At 38.7% G+C, this 15,171-nt stretch overlaps 1 non-coding gene and 1 pseudogene across 1 annotated transcript; both read left to right on the plus strand.

Moving 5' to 3' along the window:
* The window catches only part of LOC126062099 (etoposide-induced protein 2.4 homolog), a 268,050-nt pseudogene that overhangs the window by 173,638 nt on the left and 79,241 nt on the right, over nt 1-15,171 (plus strand).
* On the plus strand, nt 4,826-4,907 carry TRNAL-UAG (transfer RNA leucine (anticodon UAG)). The gene has a single exon. It is a non-coding gene; the product is annotated as a tRNA-Leu (tRNA).

Below are 15,171 nucleotides of genomic sequence, written 5' to 3' on the forward strand. Positions count from 1 at the left end.
ACTCTGAATTTTCTGGGTGAGTCCAATATAATCACAAGGGTCTTATAAGAAGGAGAAAGGAGGGCAAGAGTCAGAAAAGGAAATGAGACAATAGAAGCAGAAGCCAGAGTGATGCAGCCATAAGCCAAAGAATGTGGGTGGCCTCTAGAAGCCAGAAAAGTCAAGGAAAGAATTCATCAGGTCTCCAGAAGGAATACATCTCTGCCAACATCTTGAGTTTAGACCTATAGGACCAGGGATGGATTATCCAGTAAAATGGTAAGCATGTGCTTAGGGCATCAACAAACAAGGGCACCAGTTCCCAAAACAAAGACCCATAGTTGCGAGCGCCACGGCTGAATGTAGCTAGCAGGCCACTAAATGAAATCGATGCCATTTTATCCATCTTGTATACAACAACAATTACATTTCCCTTTTCATTTCAGATAGATCAAGTAAACCTCACATTTAGTTCTCTCTTGTAGATCATATAAGAATTTGCCAGCAGCACTATAATCATGTGGCTGGTAATGTAACTGGTCCTGCCCAAAGTGAGCCAAAATGCATCTTCAGATTGAACTTGCCCTTGTATTTGTATCAAGCTCTTTGCCATCATTCTCACCCCCGTCCAGTATCAATGGTAGTTGGATGAACTGTGAAGATGCAGCATCAAAGTACAGAAAGTGAGTGTGCAAGTTTTTAAGTATTATTTCGAGACCAAAAAAATTGTGGAGATACACCAAGGGCCCACCAACAAACATCATACATGAATGAAATTATTTTTAACTACCTTGTAAGTACTATTTGTTTTGACTATCTCAGGCCTGAACAATAAAATTACATGTTCTAAATGAATTTTTTTTACTTCCTAATTTTCAAATATAAATTTTTGTGTTAACATCCAAATTTGAATGTTAGTTTTATTTTATAAATTTTACTTGGTTATAAATTTTATTTATTTTCAATTATCCAAATTTATTTGCTGCAGTACAACCAAGTTTAAAAATGGCATTTAAAAACAAAAGCTCGCAGAAGATAAAAAGAAAAAGATTTGTGAATTCTTAAAGATGATTCTAAAATTAACTTGCTTTTTAAAATATAATGAATCAGAAGAGACTTGATCTGTTGAACGCTCAGTTTTAATGGGTGCAAATCATTGTACCGGTACTGCTACTGCTGAAATTACTAATAGCAATATGAATATAGCAGGATTTTTTTCCAAATTCTACATCCATTCTTTGCTGTATTAAAAAAAAAAAATTTAATGATGGTGTAGAAACTGAAACTGTTTCAGAAGCTGAAACTGTCGAATCTGCAGACCTCATAAATAACAGAAATACGGATCCTGCTTTGAGTAATAATTTTTCCTCTAATGATATAAATTACTGGGTAAAAGGAAGGCCAAGTGATTGCCAACATCACAGTGAACCATTTGAAAATTCACGTTGCAATTTTCTGGATGGTAGACAAACAAGGTTCTGTAGCCAGAATGTATTTCTAGGGTGCAAAGCTAATGGTGAAAATTATAAGAGGGATTTTTCATCAGTTGCCTCTGTTTGCAAACTATTCAGTCCTAAGACATTTAATTCTCAATTTTCTACAGATGGGTTTAACAACTTGAAGATGATTGGTAAACATGAAAACAGCTCAATTTACAGAGATTGTATGTTGTCATATTTAAGCCAAAGACATGGCTTTCACTTAACTCATGAACTGGAAGCAAATCAATGAAGAACGTCAGCATTGGAAAGCCGTTTTGCAATGTTTTGGTGCTGTCATTATGACAATTGCTGAATGTGGACTGTCTTTTTCAGGAAGAAATGAAATGTTTGTGTCCTCCCAAAATGGAAATTTTTAGGGTTTACTTGAACTTTTTTCCAAGTTTGATCCATATTTAGCAGGTCACATCTCAAAGTACTGTAACACAAGAAAGGGTCTAAAACAACATATGAAGAATTAATCAACTTTATAAGTGATAAAGTTTGAACAATTATTTTCAGTGAAACAAGTACAGCTTGATATTTGAGTTTGTCTGTAGAGTCCGTTCCTGATCTTTCGTATACAGATCAGCTAAGCATTAAGATACGTATCTCCATAGATGGAAAACCTGTTGAGCAATGTATCACATTTACTACCTTAAAAAGTCGTACCCGTGAAGAAATTGCAATCAAGTGCTTTACTATTTGTGTGAAGTTTGCAAAATTGATTTTTCTAAGTGCAGACACCAGTCCTATGACAATGCTGCCAATTTTTCAAGGCGTTTTAAAGGCATGCAAATTTATAAAGGCCGAAAATTTTTGAACGTAATGAATTGCCATTTTCATTTCATGTGCTGCACATTCACTTCATCTTGAAGGATGAAGCTGCAGTAGATTGTTGTCTACAAGCAGCTGGTTTTTTTTTCTCTACTGTTCAGTTACTTTATACATTTTTGCCACCTCTTCTTAGTAGTTTTTTCTCACCAATGGACAGTTCTTAAAACATATTTAGGCAATGATCAAGTATTAAATTGTCTTTCTAATACACGGTGGGAAGCTCATGCTGCAGAAGTGAGTGCAATCCTGCAACTGTACACTTAGATTCTAGATGGCTTAGAAAATATTGCTGAGGACCAAACACAAAAAGAAGATACCAAAAGAGAAACTGAAAACATCGGCAACAAAATGCAAACACTAGAGTATGTATTTATGTTGGTTATGTGGAATATCCAAGATTCAGAAGTAAATTTAAGGCATAACAAATCTCTACTAGTCATTAACACAGTATTACATAATTTAAGAGATTTGAAAATAATACAAATACTACCAAATACTGATTACCAAGCAGTTCTCCATCATAGATGCATCAGAAAGAAACAAGTAAAATGATGGAAGTGCTCCAGAAGTATCACTGAGTGCTAGAGGTCGATTTCTCTTAACCACGTAATACGCTATCATTGGCACGCTCACATCTTGCATGAAAAGAAGGGCGAACATTTATGAAGTTCTTTCAGATAGATTTTCCTTCTCAAACAATGTAGATATACCTGATAAAGAATGCCTGAAAGCATTGAAGAAATTCTTGCAGGCTCATCCGCATGGCTTAAAAACAAACTTTTATGGAGAAGTGCCACAATTTCATTCTTAGGTGAGAACTAAGTTTACAGATTCAGGAAAGACAAATTTTACTCATGTAGGCATATATGATTCCATAATATCAGATAAAATACAATGTGTATTTCCCAATGTTGAAATAGCATTATGCATATTTCTAGCTTTAATGATCACAAACTGTACAACAGAACATGTGTTTTCATTCCTAAAAAACCCTCACTGTATAACAATGATTCAAGAAAGACTTTATGCATCATCCTTATTATATATGGAAGTAGATATTGTTTGGCAGCTTAATTGCGGTAAAATCACTGAAAAATGTGTAAGAACAAGAAATGGGAAGAAAAATTTTTAATTATAACATGTTCGAAACAAGCATCAAAATTAAAGTGTGAGCCATTTAATGCAAAAATGGTGAAAGTCAACTTTTTGTTGTGGGAGATCAACAGAATTTTACAATGATTCTTGAAACAACTAAGTTCAGTGACTCCTTTTCTTTGTTGTGGAATATGGAGAATATTCTTTTTTTTTTTTCGAAAATTAGTTACATAGTAAAAATCATAGTACCCCACGTGCACTAAAATTTTTGTAGTCCAGTTTGTCTTTTTCTGCTGAAAGGGCATATGCAACTTTTATTTTCAATCCCTAATATTATAGTCGCATTTAAAAAGATGTTACATCATGGATAGCACAGATTATCAGTATTTAAGGATCTCACATGCCTTAATCCAGCCCTGCACAGAACCCATTTCAGACTTCTGACCTCTACAAGTGTAAGATAATAAATTGTGGGTTTTTTTTTTTTTAAGCCATTAATAATTTGTGGTAATTTGCCACAGTAGCAATAGGTAACTAATCCAGAGTTTGGTATTAGGGTGGACTGTAGTCAGTGTACCGAAGAGCTATCTTGTTGCCAAGGGAGACTGATAAAATTCTTGAAGGATTTCTTGACAGAGTGTTAAAAAAAAAATCACAGTTTGTACAGGTCCACTTATAATAGCATCACATGAAATTGAATGGGAGTTAGTTCTGGAATCTGCGTGTCATACTCAAAAATTGATAAGTGGAATGATTTTCCCTACTCCCAAGTTTCTTTTTCAAGTGAGTGTATGTAGAACAGATAAAAAACCTGTGTGCTCTCTCTGAGGTTCAAACTCAGGACCTTCCGATTATGAGACTGACACACTGCCCACTGCTCTAAAGCAGTTACACAAACATCTTTTTTGGCAAAACTCTCAATTCAAATGATTTCAAGCCTCAGTGAAATTTCTGAAGCATTAGCTTTTTATGTACTATATACCTCCATTCCCCAAAAGGATTTGATGCTACATAATACATAAGGTTGCTGTTGCTCTGAATTTGTCACAATAACCTTGATCAAAATTATTTCAGGATTTTACCCTTGAGTAAATAAACATCAACAGAGTGAAGTTTTCCACTCTGCGTTAAATATCACTTTCTGCTGGGTGACATTCAGCAAGTTACTTATCATCTCTGTACCTTATATTATCCATTAGGCAAATGGAGATCATATTAAAAGTACCTATCTTTTGAGGCAGTTAGGAGGATTGAATGACAGTAAATGTAAGGACAGTGCATACCACATAATAAGTTCCTAACAAATTTTAGTTGTTATGTATCAGTGTTTTGGAAAATAGCCTTTTTTCTTTGAAAATATTGGGATTTAAAAGCTTTTAGCATGCGACTCGATGGCACTGGGTTTGGTTTTTTTTTTTTTTTGGCCTAACATGGGAGGTAGCGTGGCCGAGCGGTCTAAGGCGCTGGATTTAGGCTCCAGTCTCTATAGAGGCGTGGGTTCGAATCCCACCGCTGCCAGTTCTATTATAAATTGAGTCCTTCTAAAAACAGCGTTTGCAGTTGTCATTTGGGGTAGTCGCCTGAGGCTGGTAACCCAAAGAAGCTATTTATCTTCCTAACAGCAGTGGTTAAACCCAAGGACTACTTGGTAACGTTTCGGTGCATGGCATGTCACCGTGAGTCGGAATCCACCGCACCGTGTTTTGGTTTCACAGTAGTTTGAGGCCTATTACAGAGTTATAAGGAAAATCTGACTACTGTCATTTCTGTTTATTCTTTATATCTAAGACTGGTATTTCTTCCTTCTCCAGGGACTGGTTCCTCCTGATAACATTTCCAAAGTATGTGAGATGAAGTCTCGACATCCTCCATTCTAAGGAGCATTCTGGCTGTACTTCTTCCAAGACAGATTGTTTGCCAATATTTAGTCAATATTCTTTGCCAAAACCACAACTTCTATTTTGGTTTTTCTTATTCATTGCCCAATTTCCCCATGCATATGAGACGATTGAAAACACCATGGCTTGGGTCAGGCCCACCTTAGACCGTAAAGTGACATATTTCCTTTTTAAGGTTTTAAAGAGGTCTTTTGCAGGGTATTTGCCCAATACAATGAGTCATTTGATTTCTTGACTGCTGCCTCCTTGGGCGTTGATTATGGATCCAAGCAATATGAAATCCTTGATGACTTCAATCTTTTCTGCATTTATCACGGTGTTGCTTATTGGTCCAGTCGTGAGGATTTCTGTTTTCTTTATGTTGAGGTGTAATCCATACTGAAAACTGTGGTCTTTTACCTTCATCAGTAAGTGCCTCAAGTCCTCTTCACTTTCAGGAAGCAAGGTTGTGTTATCTGCATATTGCAGTTTGTTAATGAGTCTTCTTCCACGCCTCATGCTGTATTTTTCATATAGTCCAGCTTCTTGGGTTATTTGTTTAACGTACAGATTGAATAAATATGGTGAAAGATACAACCCTGCCAGACACCTTTCCTGACTTTAAAATATGAAGTATCCGCTTTTTCTGTTTGAAAGACTGCCTATTGATCTATGCACAGGTTCCTCGTGAGCACAATTAAGTGTTCTGGAATTCCCGTTCTTCCCAATGCTAGTCATAATTTGTTATGACCCACACAGTTGAACGGCTTTCCAAAGTCAGTAAAACACAGGTAAACATCTTTTTGGTATACTCTACTTTCAGCCAGGATCCTTCTGATATCAGCAATAATATCCCTCATTCCACATCCTCTTCTGAATCTGGCTTGAATTTCTGGCATTTTTCTGTCAGTGTAGGGGTGCAACGATTTTTGAATGATCTTCAGCAAAATTTTTCTTGTGTGTGATATTAATGATATTGTGTGATAATTTCACATTCTTTTGGATGGCCTTTATTTGGCATGGGCATAAGTATGGATCTCTTCCAGGTAGTTGGCTAGGTAGCTGTCTTCCAAATTTCTTGGAATAGACAAGTGAGCACTTCCAGTGCTGCATCCATTTGCTGAAACACCTCAATTGGTATTTTGGCAATTCCTGCAGCCTTGTTTTTCAGCAATGCCTTCAGTGCATCGTGGACTGCTTCCTTCAGTATCATCAGTTCTTGATTATATGCTACTTCTTGTAATGACTGAACATCGACCCATTCTTTTCGGTACAGTGAGGCTGGGTATTCCTTCCACCTTCTTTCGATGCTTCCTGTGTCCTTCAGTATTTTGCCCATAAAAAAAGAAAAACCCACTGCTGTAGAGTCCATTCCAACTCATAGCGACCCTATAGGACAGAGTAGAACTGCCCCATAGGGTTTCCAAGGAGCATCTGGTGGATTTGCACTGCTGACCTTTTGGTTAGCGGCTGTATCTCCTAACCACTACACCACCAGGGCTTCCATTTTGACTATAGAATCCTTCAATATTGCAACTCGAAGGCTGAATTTTTTCTTCAGTTCTTTCAGCTTGAGAAATGCCGAGCGTGTTTTTCCCTTTTGGTTTTCTAACTCTAGGTCTTTGCACTTGTGGTAATACCTTACTTTGTCTTCTCCAGCTGACCTTTGAAATCTGTTCAGCTCTTTTACTTCATCATTTCTTCCATTTGCTTTAGCTACTTTGTGTTCAAGAGTAAGTTTCAGAGTCTCTTCTAACAACCATTTTGGTCTTTCTTTCTTTTTAATGTCCTCGTGCTTTCTTCAGGTATGACGTCCTTGACGTCATTCCACAACTTGACTGGTCTTTGGTCATTTAGTGTTCAGTGTGTTAAATCTATTCTTGAGGTGGTCTCCAAATTCAGGTGGGATATACTCTATGTCATACTTCTGCTCTCCTGGAGTTGTTCTAATATTCTTCAGCTTCAACTTGAACTTGCATGTGAGCAATTGACGATCTGCTCCCCAGTTGGCCCCTGACCTTGTTCTGACTGATGGCATTGAGTTCCTCCATAGTCTCTTTCCACAAATGTAGTCTGTTGGATTCCTGTGTGTTCCACCCAGTGAGGTCCACGTGTGTATTTGTTTATGTTGTTGAAAAAGGTATTTGCAATGAAGAAGTCATTGGTCTTGCAAAATCCTATCATGTGATCTCCAGCATCTTTTCTATCACCAAGGCCATATTTTCCAACTACCGATTCTTCTGTTTCCAACTTTTGCATGCCAATCACCAATAATTATCAATGCATCCTGATTTATCAATTTCAGACTGCAGAAGTTGGTAAAAATCTTTAATTTCTTTATCTTTGGCCTTAGTGGTTGGTGAGTAAATTTGAATAATAGTCATATTTACTGGCCTTCCTTTTTGCATAGGAATATTATCCAGTATTGTACTCAGAATAGATCTCGAAACGTTCTTTTTGATGATTAACACAATGCCATTCCTCTTCAATTTGTCATTGCTGACATAGTAGACCATATGTTTGTGTACGTAAATTGGACAATACCATTCCAATTCAGCTCATTAATGCCTAGGCTATTGATCTTTATGTGTTCCATTTTATTTTTGACAATTTCCAATTTTCCTAGATTTATTCTTTTGGTTTGGGTTATACTTTTCACATTCAATGTTCTGGTTTTAATGGATGTTTGCAGCTGTTTCTTCTCATTTTGAGGTGTACCACATTAGCAGATGAAGATCCCAAAAGCTTGACTCCATTCACATCATTAAGGTCGACTCTACATTGAGGAGGCAACCCTTCTGCAGTCATCATTTGAGTGCCTCCCAAATGTGAGGGGCTCATCTACCAGCACTGTATCAGACAGTGTTCTGCTGCTATTCATTCAGTCTTCACTGGCTAATTTTTTTTTCAGAAGTAATCTGCCAGGTCCTTCTTCCTAGTCTGTCTTAGTCTCAAAGCTCTGCTGAAACCTGTCCACCAAGGGGGATCCTGCTGCTATTTGAATACCGGTGGCATAGCTTCCAGCATCACAGCAACATGAAAGCCCCCACAGTACGACAAATGGAGAGACGCCTGTGTGTATAGGCCTGTTTAATCTTTGGCTAAACGGTGAGCCTCAGGAGTGACTTTAGTACTGAGTTAAAAGGTGTCTGGGGGCCATATTCTCGGGGTTTCTCCAGTCTATGTCAGACCAGTCGGTGGTGGTATCCAGGCACAGTCTTGTTGTGCTGGACTCAGTTGGCTGGAGGCTGTGGTAGTGTGGCCCATGAGTCCTTTCAATTAATCTTTCCCTTGTGTCTACGGTTTTCTTCATTCTCCATTGCTGCAGATAGGATGGGACCAGTAGACGTATCTTAGATCGCTAGTCACAAGATTTTACTACCCTAGATGCTACTCACTAAAATAGGATCTAGAACATTTTCTTTATAAACTATGTTATGCCAATCAAGATAGATGTCTCCAGAGACCATGAATCCCAGCCCTTAGCCCAGTACTTCGATCCCTCAAGGAATATGGATGTGTCTGTGAATTTACTATGACTTTGCCTTGGTCAAGTTGTGTTGACTTCCCCAGTATTGTGTGCTGTCTTACCCTTCACCAAAGTTACTGCTTATCAATTGTCTAGTTAGTGTTTTTCCCTCCCCACCACTCCCCTCCCTTGTAACCATCAAAGATTCTTTCTTTCTGTGTGGGAACTTTTTCATTAGTTTTTATAATAGTGGTCTCATAGAATATTTGCCCTTTTGTGATTGACTTATTTCACTCAGTATAATGCTCTCCAGATTCATCCATGTTGTGAGATGTTTTGCAGAGTCATCATTGTTCTTTATTGTTGTATAGTATTCCATTGTGTGTATATACCCTACTTCATCTATTCATCTGTTGATGGGCACTGAGGTTGTTTCCATATTTTTGTTATTGTAAATAATGCTGCAATGAACATGGGTGTGCATATGTATGTCTATTCATGTGAGGGCTCTTATTTCTCTAGGATATATTACTAGGAGTGGGATTGCTGGATCATATGGCATTTGTATTTCTAGCTTTTTAAGGAACGACAATATTGTTTCCAAAATGGTTGTACCATTTTGCATTCCCACCAGCAGTAAATTAGAGTTCCAATCTTCCTGAAGCCTCTGCAACATTTGTTATTTTCTGTTTTTTTGATTCATGCCAATAATGTTGGGGTGAGATGGTATCTCACTGTAGTTTTGGTTTGCATTTCTCTAACGGCTGGTGATCACAAGCATTTCCCTGTGTGACTGTTAGCTGCCTGAATGTCTTCTTTGGTGAAGTGTCTGTTCATATCCTTTGCCCATTTTTTAACTGGATTATTTGCCTTTTTGTTGTAGAGGTGTTGGATTTTCCTATAGATTTTAGAGACTTGAACTTTGTTGGGTGTGCCATAGCCAAAACTTTTTTCCCAGCCTGTAAGATCTCTTTTTACTTTTTCGGTAAAGTTTTTTGGTGAACCTAAGTGTTTAATTTATAGAAGTTTCCAGTTATCTAGCTTATCTTCTGGTGTTCGTGTATTGTTAATAATGGTTTGTATCCTATTTATGGTGTATATTAGAGCCCCTAGTGTTAACCATATTTTCTCTTCCATGATCTTTATAATTTTTTGGTATTATATTTAGATCTTCCATCCATTTGAATAAGTTTTTGTCCATGGTGTAAGGTATGGGTCTTCTTTCATTTTTTTACAAATGGATATCCAGTTTTGCCAGCATAATTAATTAAAAAGGCTGTCTTTTCCTCATTTAATAGACATTGGTCTTTTGTCAAAAATCAAGTGACCGTAGGTGGATGGGTTTTGTTTTTTAATAAAGAGAATGTAAGTATATCCAGAAAGAATTTTATTAACGCAGTGAGTTATGTCAAGCTTTCACTGTTTCTAAGTTTTGTGTAAAAATTGTTTTCTACCCTAAAGTTATACAAACTTTCTGTTTTAGCAGTTTCAGCAATTCTACTTGGTTTTATTTTTTACTTTAAAATTTTACATCCATTTGAAATTTAGTATCTTGGGTGATATGTTAATCTAAGCTCTTATTTTCCTAGATGTCTACCCAGTTAGCCCAACACCATTTATGAAATAATCCATCCATTTCTATTGATTTGAGTTGCCACCTCTATCGTATTTTCATTTATAAAAATGTTTTCTCCCATATCTGAAGTTTTTATTTTGCTGCATCAGTTATAAGTGGGGACCTAAATAGCTATTCCAAATTATGGGTGGCTCCATTGGACTAAATATGATCGGGTGGTCAAACAGTGCTGTTTATTCTACGTTAATATCTGAGTGTGTCATTTACTCAAGGCCTACTATATAAAGGTGCCTGTGTAGCCAGTAAGGTTTGCTCAAAGGTTGCTGGTTCAAACCCACACAATGGCACTGCAGAAGAAAGGCCTAAAATCTGTTTCTGTGAAGATTACAGCCAAGAAAACCCTGTGGAGCAGTTCTACTCTGTAACACATGTGGTCACCATGAGTCAGAATCAATCCACTAGAAGGCAATGAGTTTGTTATTATTGTATTATAATACAAAGTGGTTGCAGTAGTATAGGAGGCCAGACCATTGTGGCATGCTGGTGGGAATGTATATTAGGCAAGATTCATCAGAATTACCATGGCACATCACACACACTTCTTCAACAATTCCATGTATAGAAAATATTCACACCCATTTGAAATGTCAGATAGGGATATTACCTATTGCAGCATTATTTGTATGGGCAAGATATATACACTGGAATTCTTTGGTGCCAAGCAAAGAAGAAAGCTCTTTTTGTATTGATTTGGAGATCACTAAAACATGCATGAAGTGAAAAAACCGAGATGCAGTGAAAGGTATTTGGAATTTCCTTATTTGTATAAAAAGTGGAGGAAATAATAGGCTTGAAAGGATACCCAAGAAACTATGCTTGCTGTGCAGGGAGGAACTGGGTGACTGGAAAGGTTGTGGTAAAGTCAGGAATGAGACTTTACACTTTTTCGGCGGCAACAAGTTTGATTTATGGTCCATCAAGCAGGGACAATGGAAACCTAAGTTTCACCTCTTTTGCTGTCTCTTTATGATACCCGGATATCATAAAGTGTAAAAATAGTCAAAGAATAACATCCATTAGAGAGCACGCGTCCTGCATGCTCTCACCTCACCAAGGCGGTTTGGGCCAGGTCCCTGAGTCTCCCCTCTCTTGCCCCGCCCCTCCCCACCTCATCCTCTCAGGAGTTTCAGTCATAGAGAGTCCTAGGGACCCACGGACCCTGCTGTATCACCCTGACACCTACTGCCCTGCTACAGTCCCACGCGGGACCTTCTGGAAGGCAGAGCTGCGCTCAGTTTCACAGCTAGACTTGCTGTTTCACCCTGACTCCCGCGGCCCTTTCACAATCCCACGCAGAATCTTCTGGGGCGCAGAGCTACATTTAGGTTCACTACCAGCAGGCCAGGCCCTCTGAGCGTCCTAGGTGGGTGGGTGTGGGGGGAACAGGAATGCACCGAGTGGAGGGGTGAGAGGGGGCCGAGGGGCGGGGGTGTCAACGGCAGGGTGCAAGGGTCGGGTTAGAGACGAGAAGACTTTACTTTCTTTGCGATTCGATGACACACTGCACTTGAAACCAGGCCTTGGGTGAGTAGAGGGTACAGTAGTGGTTTGCTGGAGCCATAAGGCTCTTCGGCTTAGGAGTACTTTACCTGGATCAGGGACCTCGTGTGGCCAGCCCGCTCCACTTCGTTTCGCCTTTCCCCCAAGAAGCTCTACACTTCAGGTTATAAGATTAGAGTCCTTACAACCCTAGACATTGGCATTGTGGGATTTTAAGGGAGCGACGGTTTTAAGGGAGACTCTGTAGCTGAATTCAACTCCCCCCCCCACCCCCAGCCTTCTCTTCTCCTTTCCCTTCCCTCCTCTCCAAATGACTACTTGCTATGAGTACAAGTGATGCATACTTGGCTGTTTGAGTCTCTTAATGGAGTGCCTTTGTTAGAAACCCTCAGGGCATTCGAACGAAAAATCTAAGTTACAAAAGTTGAGGGACAGGAAGAGGGAAGTTTGTATTTAGAAACCTTCACTTCATTTGGAAGGATTGGGCTGCTTCGACTTTTACTGACCCCTTGTGGGCACTGTAGAACTGCTCCACAGTGTTTTCAAGGTTTTCACCTTTCAGGAGCAGATTACCAGGCCTGTCCTCTGAGGCACCTCTGGGTGGGTTCAAACCACCAACTTCTGGCTAGTAGTTAAGCACTTAACACTTTGCCCTTTCTCTATTCTCCTTACTTTATTCAGATTCTTGTTGAGCAAATCACGAAGAGAAGAATGAAGAAGCCTATAGTAAATGTCGGGGTGGTTTTCTCTACAAGCAAGCAGAATGTCAATAGCGTTCTAAGAGAGATAAGGAGGGTAAAAGGAGGAAAACGCCTGAGCAGGGACTTGAACCCTCAACCTTCAGATTAGAAGTCTGATGCTCTACTAAATTAGCTACTCAGGCTCCCGCTTCCATGTCTTCTTGAGTACCGAATATGGGTTTTATGTAGGCCAATTGCTTTTACGTTTCATGTCCTGATTCCCAAATAGCTTTCCTGTTAATGCTCCTGTTTTCCAAGAAGATAATGTTTCAAACAGATGTTATAATCTCTAGGAGAATGTCCCTTCCTTCTGTCTTATCTTCTGTCTCTTTAAACTTTCTGAAACAGACTCGGTTGCCTAGACAATGCGCTCCTGGCTTTCAGATCACATTCCTACACCCAGAGGGCTTCATTTTTGCTGAGTGTCCAGTGTTATTTGTTTCTTAGTTAGCCACCTGCTTCTATTTTTCTCCAAGCAACACTCATGCTATTCTTCCTTTCCCTCTGCATTTTCTTGTACATCTTTCTTGCAGCCGTGGGAGACAGAAGAAAAAAGAGATGAAGGAGAGAAAAATTGAAGATGGTTGAGAATGTTCCACAATGGTGGGCAAGCACAGATGCATGAGTTTAGTCTTCTGCATCTCCACAGTGCTTTTCTTCATGATGCAACTTCCCTGCCATCTGTGAGCCACTCCTCCTTCTTTTCATTTTATTTCTCCTTTTCTTCTTACTTCTTCTCTATGGTCTCCTTTTTCTCTTCCTCCTTCAGGTCTTCATGTCTTGAATACTGTTTGTTGCTCACTTTCAAAAAAAAAAAATTTAAGGAAAACAATAATTATCTTGATGAATTAGCGCACATTAGGACATACCATCCAGAATACAACCTAAGATAGTTTTGAGTTCTGACTTAAACGTGGAGAAATACTGTACAAGAAATTTGGGAACACATGGGGAAATTTGGAGTGAAAAAAGATTAACCTCTCTGGGGAGGAAAGGCAGGGCAGGGAATGGGAAAAGACTATTATTTATTTCTTCCAAATAACTTGACACTTCCAAGAAACCAAGATTACATGAAAACTGAGAGAATGCATGAGCTCTTACCTTTAGGAATTTGTGTATTACTATTCTCTCCTACCCTACCAATATATAAGGCAGAGTTGGGGGTGGGCCACACAAAATTACCTTGAATTGTTTTGTGGATCAGTCTAGTCTGCAAGGAAACTAAGGAACAACTTTTAGGCAAAATAACTTGGGGCTAGTTAGCATTTCAATGAGACAAGTGTCCCTCCAAACCATTTTGCCCCTCTCCTTTCCATTTGAAGTAGCTTGGAAGTCACCAACCTGCACCTCTCACATCAGGACAACTCTCCCAGGGAGGTTTGGGACACACTACCTCATTCAACCACCATATCAGGTGATTCTTCTACTTGTTCGTGGAGGATCAAATTGTTAAAACCTATGTTATAAATGGATTGTAATAAAATATTTTCCCAATGTTAAAAGTAGGCATTTCTAAACCATTCCTGTAGATCACCTTTCAGCCAAATAATACACAGGCCTGTTAAAAAAAAACAAAACAATAATTTCTGTGAGGAAAGTGTGCCTCAAAACAATCATCTACATAAGACCAAAAGGGCAACATCTGCCCCAAAGCAAAGTAGGCAGAAACAGACTGGAAAACCAGACAAATGGGAATGGGGAACTCAGGGTGGTAATAGAAGAGGGCTGACACATTGCAGGGATTGTAACCAATGTCATGGAACAACTTGTGAATAAACCATTGAATGGGAAATTAACTCACTCTGTAAACCTTTTCCTAAAGCACAATAATAAAAAAAAAAATCTGGTTAAAAAAAAAAAAAAGTAGGCATTTCTGACAAAAGGAACTCTTGTTTGAACTTCCAAACCTTTCTCCCTGGAACTAAGCTGTATTATCTTTGAGACAGAAAAGGTCTGAACATACCAACTTCTGGCAATCCCACCCTCTCTTCATGCTGTCTTTTGCACCCCTTCATTGCAGTGTTTAGCTCTCCGATCATGATTCTCCGCCCAAATGAATCATCGTCATAAGTAACTTGAAGAAATGTCACTTCTGATCATCTCACTGTCTGTCTGAGCTTACTAATTCTAAGTAATTGTTTTCAGAGGTTTCAGATGATAGTTGATTCTTTTTTTGAATGTTGTTAATATATCCTCCAATTGCAAAGTTAAAAATTTAACAACAGAAACCTAATATTCCGTTATCAACACTTTGACTTACATGCTTCTGCAGTGTCCTCACAGAATTGGCCAAGTGGCCTAATGGATAAGGTGTCTGATTTTGGAATTAGAGGACTGAATGGTTGAGTCCCTTCCTGGTTGTTTATTTCTTATTGTGCAATATGTAGAAGATTCTTGAATTAACTTCCAGTGACTAATTCCTGAAATGTTGCTGAAAGGGAGAAATGATATAGGAGAAGTTTCTTCTTTTGCAAATCAATAATTAACATTAAAAAGGCTTTGGATATCTAAAATGGGCTGAGCTTCAAAAAGACAAGGGAGCAAATCTGGGTACCCTCTA

The sequence above is a fragment of the Elephas maximus genome, chromosome 1 (genome assembly GCF_024166365.1).
Source record: "Elephas maximus indicus isolate mEleMax1 chromosome 1, mEleMax1 primary haplotype, whole genome shotgun sequence".
Taxonomy (NCBI): Eukaryota; Metazoa; Chordata; class Mammalia; order Proboscidea; family Elephantidae; genus Elephas; species Elephas maximus.